Source organism: Marmota marmota, unplaced genomic scaffold (assembly GCF_001458135.2).
Source record: "Marmota marmota marmota unplaced genomic scaffold, marMar, whole genome shotgun sequence".
NCBI lineage: Eukaryota > Metazoa > Chordata > Mammalia > Rodentia > Sciuridae > Marmota > Marmota marmota.
In genome coordinates, this window is record NW_026000057.1 from 26570845 (window position 1) to 26583495 (window position 12651).

The following is a 12651-nucleotide window of genomic DNA, read 5'->3' on the forward strand; positions in this document are numbered from 1 at the left end:
GGAACTCACAAAAAAATTGATTTTAAATAATACTTCCCTTTTATTGTCTTATTTTCAGTTTGTACTTTAGAGATACCACATGAAAATTGATGTTTCTAGATAGATTTTTACCTACAGCAAGGGATATAAGCAAAGTTTATTTGACCTAGGTAATTGTCTCTTTTTAAATTTTTGTTCTTTACTAAGTTTCTGTGAGGTTACTAAATTTCATGTCTAAGTACTGGTAGGATTTGTCCCTTCCTGTATGATATAAACATTCCATCGCTCACTAAATGTAAAAATCAAGCTAAGTTTACAAAAATTTTAAATTAGGTGATGAATATTTTATTTTATATACGTAATCACATATTGATACATGAAGAGTCCCTCATCCTTTTTGAAAATTGATAGAAAGAATTCATTAGTCTATCACATAGATAGCTATTAAAATAACATTCCCATATACATTTAATAGATTACTGTTTATCCTTTGAGAATATAAAACTTTCTCCATATAATATATTGGAAGTAGACAGAAGGGAAGAAGATAGGGTTCCCCTTGTTAACATGGGATTCTGTAATAAGAACAGCAGTGTAGATGGAGACCTGCTTTTCATTAGCCTTCTCTTCCTTTTTGCACTGTGGAATCTTGGAAGTTCACCATGGGCCTTAGTAATCCTGCTGATCAAATGGGGATGCTTATCGAACAAGTAGGCAGCAGAACACTGCTTTTTGAAGTGCTTTAGAAACCTGTATGATTAGACAGGGCCATTAAATGTACCCTAGGTATAAGAAGAACAGTCTTCAAAGCTGGAGCCACGGATCAATAATTTTTTCCTCTACTGACTATTGGCATCAAAGTCTCTAGTATGGCTGACATTCATGTGTATGGGGGTATCCCCACCACTATGCACATCTAAGACTCTGCTTCCACTAAAAATTAACTGGGATATTATATTGAAATGGTTTTCAATTATATTTAGAAATGTAGAGAGAAGCATATAAATAGCCATTCCTGGTAGATTTGTTCTACTGGAGCCTTCATTGCAGGGTTTAATAATGTTGGAGTTGACTAAATTGACAGCTGTGGAGGCTCAGCCCGAGTGCGTCATTCCGGAAGGGAAGGAGAGGGTGAATCCAATTAAAAAAATGACAAAGCTGTCACCTCACTCAACTTATTTTCATTATTAGTCGCATTTTGCTCTTCTATTTTCTGCAAAGGAGAGGGTGTAAGACAATTCACATATCAAATATGCTTGTAAATTAAAACACCACAGTTTACTTTTTTCCCTCTTGCAAGTATATATCATTTTCATTCTTAGCTTTTTCTCCTTAATTTCATCTCTCCTCTTTTTTAGATACATTAATTCAAGGAATGCATTTTTTTTTTCCTTTTAGGAATAACTGCAAAAAATGAGGCAAGTGGAGCAGAATGTAATTAGGTCTCTGTTCCACCAAAGCTGGATTTTATTTGATGTTTTCTTCTATTGCCCTTTGATAGTATCAGAAAAAAAAAACATAGGGGTGTTCTGCTTGACTCCCTCCCTCTTTCTTTCCCTCATCATTCTTTCCTACCTTCCTTCTTTTTTTTTTCTTTTTCACCTTGTGATAGAATCAGCAACATGGAACATACTGAATTTGTAAGATAATGACTCTGTTAGTAATGTTGCCTATGCAATCTAATCAAGCAGTCAATCCATAAATATGTATAGGTTTAGCCACAATATAAGATGAAAGGAAGCATTTTGAGGAAGAAGGAGTAAGTTTTTCACTATTTTGTTGCCAAGATAAAACCTAACATTACTGTAAAATGGTGAGTATGTGATAAAGCAATGAATGAGTTTTCTGAGCAATGTGAGTCCCAGAAATCATGGTCAATTGAAATCATTGAGATACATTCTTGAAGAAGACAGTCATAAGCTAAACAGGAGAGGACAGGTGTTCACCACTGGAGTGGAGGAGAGGGGAAGCCTGGGATGTGACTCCTTGTTATTATCAAGATAGAAAAGTAACCAGAAGTCACTTATCAAGTAACTTCTTCAAGTTACTTAGCAAGATTCTGGAAGATAACAAGAACCTGCAAAGAAGTGTCAGGGAATCCTCTTGGAATGCAAAGCTCTGAATTGTTTTATCTCCAGAACTTCCTCAAGCTGACAATGGAAACTAAAACTACCCTCTGTAAGGGGACTCCAAGCAAACTGAACTGTGACACATTCTCTAGCTAGCATGGCCTAGCTAAATCTACATATGTATATCTCCTGGATTTTGTTTCTATAAATTGTAATCACTTTTGTAGGACTGATGAAGAAACAAACAACCCAGTCCACCTGCTTCTCCCCATTTTGATCAGAAAGTATTAAATTCATTTTTGCTTTATGCCTCGTTTGCTGATTTCTTATGTGGATGGGCAGCTAAATCTGATCAAAGGGAATCTCGGCAGGGTTGCTAGATTAGCTGCCCAGTAACAGAAGGAAGTGCTTTTTCCTAAAAGTAGATTTTATAAAATACCTAAGAAGGGCACTTTTCTTTTCAAGAGAGTGCCTAAAAGGAACAGGCCATCATTCAGAACCTTGCTGTTCTTAAATAACCAACACATCTACAAGTCATTTAATCTGCTACAAATAAAGAATAAAGATGACAGCACAGCAAGTGAACAGAGGACAAACTGAAAGCACGTTGTAAAGACAGAAGGAAAAGACCAAATCAATAAAATAGAAGAATTCAAAAACAGTTGTGTGAATCCTTTTAGGAAAAATTAGCACTCTGTATGATGATACATTCTGAAGGACCATTTAGAATAAGAATACAGATTCTTAGAGTAATTACTCAATTCTCAATAAGCCGTGCTTATAATGATGACTACTTAGGAAAATCTTACATGATACTTAATATTATTAAGTCAAGGTAAATCTAGAACTATTCAATTAAAAATTCAGTGTGAGAAAACCTGTTTCTCTTTAATAAAATCCCTCCAAGAAATAGTACAAAACACCATATGACCTGAAATTCCATTCCTATTTACCCCAAAGAAATGAAAACTTATGTTCACACAAAGCCTGTGTGAACAAAAAATGCTTATTTTGGATTTATTTATAACTATTGAAAGCTATAATCAACTCAAATGCCCTTCAACTTGTAGATGGATAAACAAACCATAGAACAGCCATGCAAAGGAATGAGAAGGAATTATCTATGGACACATGTGAAACACAGCTGAATCTCAATGGCTGTAAATGAAAGAAACCAGAGAAAAAGGATCCATGCTATGTGGTTACAGTTATATGACATTTTGGGAAAGAGAATCTGTAGGAAAAGGAAAAAGTAAATGGGAGCAGGGGTAGGGACTGACAGTGGACATGAAAACACACTCTATTGAGGCCAATGGGCAAATGGCATGCAGACAGTGAAAGAGGCAGATTGACCACCCATGGTAGGGCACACCTGTAATCTCAGTGGCTTGGGAGGCTGAGGCAGAAGGATCACAAGTTCAAGGCCAGCCTCAGCATCTTAGAGAGGCCTTAAACAATTTAGAAAGCCCTGTCTCAAAATAAAAAAATAAAATAAAATAAAATAAAATGGGCTGGGAATGTGGCTCAGTGGCTAAGCACCCCTGGGTTTAATCTTTCGTACCAAACATACACACACACACACACACACACACACACACACACCAAAAATGTGGCAGATTGTTTTGGTTACACAATTGCCTAGTCATACAACTGAATGTAATTCAAAACTCAGAACTGTACACTAAAAAGGTATATTTTACTCAATTATAGCTCCAATTTAAAACACCAGCTCATTTTCTGTGATTATCTGGTGGTGGAGCATTGAATGTCTAGTGTCTGTCATATCTTGGCTATCCATAGATGGTCTTCACTGTTTCTCTCTATTATTCCCTCTTCACAGCCCAGTATCATTGCCATTATCTGTGCTTACATTCTTTCCTCTGTTTGTCCTAAATAAGGTTAACTATATATAAAAATTATTTCTTACATATTCATAATATCTCAGGCCATGCAATCAAGATAGTTCTTTTCTGGCATATTTATAATGTTGTCTTTTCTCTAAATACATTTGCTTAGATCTGAATTTTGTGAAATAATAGTCGAACACTTGGAGATTAGATATAGATTTAAATACTACTACAAAACCAAATTCAATATCCAATTACTATGCTAGATTCATAGGAAAAATGAATATTTGGATTAAACTAGTGAAACACACAAAACCAAAATAATAACTCCAATTTTTTGAGCACTTAATCTGTAACACACATACATGTTTTAGACTTCTAAATTTTACCACTAGCAGGTAAGTGCTCTTATTTCCAGACATGAAAAGTTATATTAGAAAAAATAATACAACTTGCCCAAGGATACACATAGCTAGTTAAAGTGGCAGTTTGAGAATTAAAATTCAAGCTTATCTAATTCTAGATTCATTGAGACACAATGAGAGAAGCATTTTATTAAGTATCCACAAGCAGGCTGTGAAGAATATGATAACAGAGGAAAAGGAACTGTAAGAAAAGGGATTTTCTTACAGGAAGAAGGGATTGGGGCTGGCAGAGTAGGATGGAGAAAACTGTCACAGAATCAGTAAGAAGGGCTTTGCCTGCAGTGGGAACAACCATTTCCCTGCCAATGCTTTTCTAGTTAATGTCCAGTTGAGAGTGTGATTTCTGCTACCTTCTATTCACTCATAAAAGAGACAGAGAAAGAGAGAGATGGACCCAAACCTGATTAATAGAAACTGGGTTTTCACTTCTGTGGGTAGAACAAATGACGGTCTATCCCCATAAGCAACATTCAAAGATCTCACCATGGGGTACAAAACCATATATCCTAGCTTGTTCTCAGCTTCCTCATCTAAGAAAGTTAAATAACAATATGATCCATATTTTCTACCACTTAGGATGATTTCAAGGATCAAATTATATGTATATGATATACATCTCAAATTCCATTGATGGCATGGAATTTGAAAAATTAAATGAAACAATTTAAAGAAAGACAAAAAGGTAAACAAACAAACAAACAAAAAAAAAAACAAAAAACAAAACTATATCTGTTTTCTGGCCTGGATTTCCTGACATACGTACACAGAGCTGCTCTAACTCAGGATGGGGCTGCGGGAAAATGTTGGCAATGAATGAAGACAAGTTACAAGTTTTCATAATGTTCTGTTCTGTGCGAACATATGAAGTGATGGCATTTTCTACATATTTTCCTTTGATAAATCAAATTACAACTACCAATAAGGTCTGTAGATTTTTAACATGAAAGTATATGCTAATATTATAGCATCTGGAAAATATATTTTTGTACAGAAAAGCAACCAGTAACAGATATACTATATTTTGAGATGAACATTTAATATCATTTTATGATTCATTATATTTGGATACTTCAATTGTTTTCATGTGATTTCTGCCTAACTTAACTAGTTTCCTACTGTTCTAAGATGGCCCCCTGCGGGAGTCAGGCTGGGGAGAATCCTCAATGTTATGAGGACATTTGATTCATGGACAGGCCAGATGAGGTCCAATATCCATTGTTTCCTTTCCTCCTACCCCCTCCCAGTTCTCACTGCTATTTGTACAATCTTACTCCTACTAAACAAAATCAAATTATGTAAAAAAAATACACTTTATTGATACTTTGTTCAAGACTGGCAAGACTCAGAGGGCCTATCTACATCTAGAAACAACAGAAAAATTCACAGTGGCCCACTTCTAAGCAGCAAACTAAGCCCTCAACTCAATACAGTGTCTCTCTCTCAAATTCTATTTATGTTTTAGATACCCCAAAGCAAAGAGAGGACTGTCACCTTGTTATCAAGAACAGATCTCCAGGTCTTTCGGAAAACCAGACCATTTAAAGATAATTACTGACACTTCTGGATCAAACACTTCACTTTTAATTATATGAGATATGTAAGTGAGAAAATTTCTACATTTTTAACTGTGAATTTTTACATTCTGTACACAGTGTATGGTGGCATATATCATCCACATCTGAACCCAGTTGGTTTCCTCCTGTTCATGAAATAATAGAAATTGTTTTCTTTTCTCATTTGAAACTGTTTCCCAGAAGAATGCCAACTCCTTAGGCCATCAATAGAAATGTGGAAATGTGAAGACATCTAAGGAAGGGGTTCCTGTTCTTAGAAAGAAGTATATATGAAGAGTGAAATGCAATATTCTGCAGTGTTTCAAATCTGTAATTGAACAGATCCATACATGAACACTGGACAGAAACTGTTTTAGTGAAGGTGTCAACTAAAATGTATACTAATGCCTTTATTAATAATTTTAACCTGATATTTATGGAAACAGTAAGTCATTGAAATTTTTAGTTATATTTTATCATCCTAGTGAAAATTCTAGGCTCTAATTGTGTTTAAAGTCAGAAGTGTTTGTCAAACACTGGAGACACGCCTTTCATTACATCAAGGCCTTCAGATGGCAATGGAGAACTTGGCTTATACCCAAGTCTCTTACTTTCATCTGACACAAACAACCCTGAACTATTCACATTTTATTTACTCCTTTTGGTTTGTTTCCAGCAGAAAGGAGAGTTTAATTTTATAAGAATCTGTTTCTTTCCTCCGTACATTTAAATTGGACAGAACAGATAATAAATCTACCCTTTCTACTGTGTGAGCGTTGCCCCTGATCATTGTGGGTGATTTGGCATTATTTAAGCCGGAAGGCGGTTTTGTATTAATGATCTGATGTTGTTGAATCCCACTGTGAAAAACGACTTTGTGGTAACATTCCTTTAGGTTCCTTTCTCAATTTTTGTTTCCCTTGGTAAGAAAAATATATTTCTTACTTACCTATTTTTTACAGTGTTATTTAAATAACCATGAGTTTGTACTGTCATGTGCTTCTACATGCTATACAGTGCATGCCCTACAGTAATCTAAATAGTCAACTACTCAACTACATACTATATATTTTATTTTCTAAAATGCTTATTTGAAAGAGATGAACTAAAATGTGTATATAGCTATTCTAGTTATCATGTCTTGACATAAATAAAGTAATGCCTCAAATATTTATCAAGGTTCTATCAATTTCCAGGAATTAGTGAGGCTTGGGGCTAACAACGACCAAGGTAATTATCTATTTTGTCATAAGCTTCAAAGCCCTAAAAGACTAATGGAGTACAGAGAATGTATGTAAAAGTGCCTAAAATTTTGCTTGACACATGAGAGTCAATAAATGTCTGTGATGAAAGCTAATGATATTAATATTGATTCCATATAATATAAGGATGATATTTGTGTCATAAAAATGTGAGAAATACATAATTTAAGGAGCAATTAGTTGAGTATCACTGGTAGGGTGTTTTTTATATTCAGAATTCTCTTGAAGTCACAACTTAGAAGTCTTGTTACTCTGACCTTGTAAGTGGCAGATGAATCAAATGACACATCTAAATAAACCGATATACAGAGAATTTATTCCAAATGGCAGGCATTGCTGATTTAAATGAGGTTTGAAGTCCACTATAGCAACTGGAAACTTTTCCTACTCATAGTTTAGTAAAGTTGTGTTCTTTTCCAGAAAAGAAACACTGACGGAAACATATGAGAGAAAGGAGGTTGTCATTTCTGAGAAGCTATTGAGAAGCTACTGGTTTTATTCCTTCATCTCCAAATGGCTCCAAATGTAAAACCTAGACATGTTGATCATCAGACAACAGTGACACAGTAATGTCACTAAAGTTTACTCTTTAGTAAAGTAGATAAATTAGAAATTCCTGTCATAAATATACATTATGGAAATGCAGGCAGACCTTAGCATTTGCTACACTTTGAATCATATTTAGTCTTGTATTACTAAGAAAGAATATTACCTTGCTATTTTGTCTAAGATAAGATTGATGAAAAATAATAAAATACTATTAGGAAAAGGGCACTGTATTATTTCACATCTTAGTCAAAAGAGAAAGCAACTATATTTTTCAAGACAGAGTTCTTTTGACAAGCATCTCTTTAGTTCAATTATAGCCATTGTAATACATTGAGATAAATGTTAAATTATTAATATAACTATTTTGAAAGCTACATTTGTTTTCTCCCTTACCCTATTATATTTAAAAACTTAAAAAACTCCAAGAGTGAATTTTTGTTTTCAAAATCAATGTGGCAATTACAGCTCTGGAAACATTATTCTAAGTTGCAAGTCAGAAAAGAATATGTTGGTGGTAAAATTAAAACTCATACACACAACCAAAAAAACTGGAAGATAATCTTTTTAAAGCAAGTATGTGTGATTCCATAGACATAGCACATCAATTAAAAGAAAGTGATAATCCATATGGTACATTATTTTTAAACTGTCTGTTCTAAAACTTTGCTTCAGTGCTGGATTTACCTTGTTTTCACATATCAATTTTTCACACAGGAGTTTTTTTTTTTTTTTTCCTTTAAACCTCTAGTGAGAAGTATTGGTTAACACAAAATGAATATGCTGTAATACTTTCTCTGAAGCCCTGCAGTCAACCTTTTGCATATAACTTTCCAATAGAAAAAACAAATCCCACATACTTCATTTTTCCCTAAAGAGCAGCATGAGATTTCCAATTCTTTGCTAGAACACATAAAATATTAAGAGCCAATTTTCAGCTGCACCTCTGTCACTTCCATTATCATTCTACACGTCCAGAGGTGATAATGGACTCTGTAAATTGCAGTCTTTCTCCATCCCAGACCACTGAGGCTTTCACCGGGGGATGGTTCCACACAAAGGGTGGCCCAGATGTATGTTAATGGCACTGAGCAGGAAGCAGCAGACACTACCACACAGGATAATGTGATGTGCTACCCAGAGGACAGACAAAATGAGCAGAAAACAATTTTCTTAGATATTCAGTAAAAACAAAGACCTGTTTGTCCCTACAAATCCAATGTGTAGCACCATCTTTATACAGCCTTGGGAAAAGATTAAAACACACTCCTAATGCCCCACCTGTGACAGAATTGTCTCCCTAAGCTAACACAGAATGAGACTTCGCGGACACTGAAGTTTAAAGAATTATGGACAAGGCTGTTATTTCTTATTGCTTTTCACACATACTGCATAGATCTGCCAGCATTAGTGGAATGATCTTCCAACATAAAGTGAAAAGAAAACAGAGAGACTGAAAGAGAAAAGGGGTGGGGGAGAGAAAGAGAGAATAAGGTAAAGAATAATCCTTTTCTTATCCATTGCTGAAGTGAATGCTCACTACTCGTTGTGGTAGGCACTTCGTGTACCAGAAGCAAGCTGTTTAGTAGGATATTGGATGAGGTTGATATTAGGTTTTCAAATGTTTTTTTTTATTTTTTTTTTTTTTTACTGTGCCATGCAAAATAATTGAACATTAGGGAAATATACAGGAAGAAGGAAGAGATTAGAAACTACACTGGCTTTTCCATAGGCACTCATGGTAGTTGTCCCATTCTAACACTGGCTAAATGTTCAATGACCAAACCACCAGACTGCTCTGGGGCTGGGGCTGAGAGTGGGTCAAAAAACAGGGTTGTATAAGAGGAAGGAATACCTAGGGACTGAAAAGAGGCAGAACAAAATCAGACTGTGTCACCCTTGTCATTAAATGTAGTTCTTTTACATGTTAGACAATAATACCAATGAGATGTCCTCCTTGCTTAATATGCTAATAAAGTTCAATAAAACTAAGTAAGATCAATTTTAATTCCAAAAGTATATCTTGGGAACAATTTTCCATTTCCCAAAGTAATTTCAGGAAAAGCTAGAAAGGATAAAGAAAGAAAATTGAATGAAGAAAGAAAAAAGTAAAATCATTTCTCTATTAATTTAGGATCAAATATTATCAGTGAGTTTTTCTTCTCTTTTTCTCCCCTTTCCATTCCCTTCATCAAACATAAAGCACCCAGATATATAAAGGCACTGTGCTAAGCACAAGGGTGAAAGGGGAAACACGTCCACCAGTGATTAGGGTCTTAAAGAAAGACAAGGAGCACATCATTATCATACAACATGATCCTTGCTCTGGGAGGTATCAGAAGGCTGCTTTGGATGATACTTCACCATCCTGTCAGAGTTTCCAGAACTTAGGATTTCACATCCTTTTCTTCCATGTCTCTTAACCAAGAAAAATGGAGAATTAAATCAATATGCATTGATTATGCATTTAATATGCATACACAGAATTTGTAATTTATACATATGTTTCAAATGAAAACATTTGAAATCCAGACAAAAGGCAAGTCCACAGAGACCCTCAGAGGAATGGAGGAGGCAGAAATGGGGAGTGATTATTTAAAGGCTGGGGAGATGTTTTCCTGGGTGATGATAAATATTTGAAAGTAAATAGAAGTGGTAGTTGCAGAACACTGTCAATATACAGAATAGCCCTGAACTGCATACTTTAAAACTGCTGTTTATATATTACATGAAGCTTAACTGAAAATATAATTGAAGTACTTTAGATATTTTGTGGCCATTTGAAATAGGAATTCTGAAGAATCACAGAAATTAGGAAAATCAACTAGTCTCTTCTGTTTCTTGCTTACTCTACATGCAGAAAACTGTGATATTATTTAAAAAAAAATCAGAAACGTCTGATGTAATTGGATAACCAAAGCAAGGTTACCACCTTTGGTTTTCCAGAGCAAGGTTAACATCTTTGAGAGAATCTTTAAAGTTCACAAGATTGTACAGTAGCATAATAGGAGGTTCCATATGACAGAATATGCCAGGATTCTCAAAAACTTTATTTTCTATGAATTTTTAATGATGCAAGTAATTTTTCAAGGTCATTGAGCAAGCAATCAGTTATTCAGACATTAAATTTGTTCACAGTTTCTTGGCAGCTTTGCAAGAAAACAAGCAAGTGGGATTTGTGGGGGAGGGGAAATGATACACTGAAGAAGAGGTGAATTAGAAGTACTGTATAATTAGCTGTAGGTAGAGTTGATTCACTCTTCAAGTTGGCAAGCTGAATGTTCTTCACCAGGTGTTCTAGAAGGTAGAATGAAGCATTATAATTAGTCATTTTCTGGCTGCAAGTCTGGTTAATAGCATACATATGCATATATTTTTAAAATGTCTATATCTATAAAACTAATTTTCTCGTGATTGGACTAATTCAGTACCAAATATCTGAATGTTTCTAATTTTCCAATTAAGTACATAGGAAGGACATTAAGAAATATACACTTAGATTACTTGTGTATATTTTTTTGTTTAACTTGTGGATAAAGATTTAGAGAAATGTGCAAAAACTAAATCCTCTTCCACAACCCACATCTCATTGTTTAGAATGAGTTTTGATAAGAAGAAATGTTTTGGGACAGGGATGTAGCTCAGTTGTGGAGTGCTTGCCTAATGTGTGTGAGGCCCTAGGTTCAATCCCCTGTATCACACAAATAAAACAAAACAAAAAACCAAAACAAACCAAAAAAAAAAAAGGAATATCATAATGCAAAGACAGTGTAAAGTAATGAGGTACTTATAACCATAAAGTTGGTTCCAGGATTGAAGATTTTAAAATTAAAAAGCAGAAGATATAATGGAGATCTTAGACATATTGATTTAGTACTACAGTTTTCATATTGACATGACACATCCAAGATGGCCTTAAAATACTCATTTTGGCAACATGATGTCTAGAGTTGACAATATTGGCATAGTCCACAAATCTCTATATTCTTGAATGGGATATATTAGGAATAAATATGATCCAAACTCATTTATGATCAGAGAGGACATCAGCAATTGAGAGCCCAGCAGATCTATCTACCCTATAACTAATCTTAAAGTAAACTTCTTTAAGACTTAATGTCCCAAATATTCTAGGTGGGAAATTTGAATTGTCATAAGTATGTCCATAATTTAAGTGGAGATAAAAGAAGCTCAAAGAAAAAAATGTGCAAAGCTCTCCTGAGGATAAATCATTACTCAGGCTTTAGAGAAACAGAAGTAAACTTGATGGCAGTGGAAGGAATCACATATGGAATTCCTTCAATGAAAATTTATTGACTTTAAATAAATAAAATATATACTTATTAATACTTGCATCCCCAAATAAGATATCCTTCAGAAACTTTAAAAAAATCAAGAAATTATATTGTTCTCTAAATGTTAAATTATAAAAAAAACATAATAGAGCAAGAGAGGGGTATGAAGATGTAGATATATCCTAAAATAGTGTCCCAATCCCCAGAGAAAACTACTGATCATGTGGAATCATGTTAAAAAGGGAATCACAGAAATCAATATTCAAAGTACCTTTTAAATATTTTTCAGGACAGTGTGAACTTTGGGCAATAAACTGCAATAATTCTCTCCCTTGGAAAAGTCATGTTTAAGCCAGAAATAAGTGTAAGAGATTGTATTGTTCCCTCCCCGTTAGCCAAACCTTCTCTTCTGCATTTGGTGCTCATTTGTAATGGCCCAAAGTCACAAAACATGATTTAGCTAAATCTTCTTAGCAAGCAACATTTACTACCTATGTGTCCATTTGCATCCACCCACCAAGAGAACCAAGAGAAAAATATTCACTCATACAGACCTTAATATTCTTGTCCTAGAGATACTAGATCTTACTGTAAACTTGACATTCTATATGATTCAACTTTTAGGTTATGTCCACCATGTCCATTGGGTGTTACATTCCATATAACAACTATGAT

General features: G+C 34.5%; 1 protein-coding gene and 1 non-coding gene across 3 annotated transcripts in view; one reads left to right on the forward strand and one right to left on the reverse strand.

Annotated features, from left to right (window-relative positions):
• Unc5c (unc-5 netrin receptor C) overlaps positions 1-12651 on the reverse strand; it is a 344358-nt gene that overhangs the window by 245052 nt on the left and 86655 nt on the right. The window lies entirely within an intron of this gene.
• LOC125619884 lies at positions 11183-11314 on the forward strand. The gene has a single exon (XR_007351468.1). It is a non-coding gene; the product is annotated as a small nucleolar RNA SNORA40 (small nucleolar RNA).